Source organism: Formica exsecta, unplaced genomic scaffold (assembly GCF_003651465.1).
Source record: "Formica exsecta isolate Colony F162 unplaced genomic scaffold, ASM365146v1 C16353473, whole genome shotgun sequence".
NCBI lineage: Eukaryota > Metazoa > Arthropoda > Insecta > Hymenoptera > Formicidae > Formica > Formica exsecta.
In genome coordinates, this window is record NW_021847099.1 from 1 (window position 1) to 859 (window position 859).

An 859-nucleotide genomic window follows, 5' to 3' on the forward strand; every position below is an offset into this window, starting at 1 on the left:
TGTACATATTGTGAACAGTAATATATTTTCGCTAGGCACACTCGGATGGCCCACTTTTTTATCCTGTTGTAACTACTATTAGTTGTGGTGCCCATACACTCCTTGACTTTTACAAACGGCTCGACACAACAGAGGTAGATATTGCAATATATAATGGAGACTGCTAATACATATTTCTGTATAATGTACATTAATCTTGTAGCAACAACAGCCCAAGTTAGAATTCAGTTTATTATTAGAACGTAGAAGTTTATTGGTTCTACAAAAGGACTTGTATCACAATTATTTGCACTCTATAGCAGAAAGAGATGTGGATAGTATATCAGAATCTTCAATAAAAAATCTACATATGTGTGCAGGAAAGTTTATAGAAGGAGAAATAATAAAACGTGATACTAGACTGTCTTTAACTATTAGACACGTACCAAAAACTAGCAAACTAAAATTAAAGATTTTTTGATACATTTTGATATATTATTGAAATTTGAGGAAAATACAATTACATTGAACGATACTGAAAATAAAGATCGAATTTTATCAAATATTATCTTTTTTCTTGTCACCTATTTTAAAATATTTATAAAGTAAATTTACATTTTTTATGAACTATCACGCATTTGCACATCTGTTGTGTCCTCTGCATCATTCTCAAGGCTCATATCAATTATTTCTTCATCACTCTTATCTAACATTCCTTGCAGAGAATGTATTGATGATATCAAAACATGGAATTGTTTACGACGCATTTCTAACTTGTGTTCTAACTGCTCTGATTTCTCCTGCAAGTGAAAAATAAGTCGAAAATATAATCAATCTTTGTAATTATTTTAAAAAGAGGAAAAATTATATATATATATAT

The 859-nt window shown here is 29.5% G+C and overlaps 1 long non-coding RNA gene across 1 annotated transcript; it reads left to right on the top strand.

Annotated features, from left to right (window-relative positions):
• Positions 1-6: 6 nt before the first annotated feature.
• On the top strand, positions 7-525 carry LOC115236127. The gene is made up of 2 exons (XR_003884143.1): positions 7-134; positions 203-525. It is a non-coding gene; the product is annotated as an uncharacterized LOC115236127 (long non-coding RNA).
• The last annotated feature ends 334 nt before the right edge of the window (positions 526-859 follow it).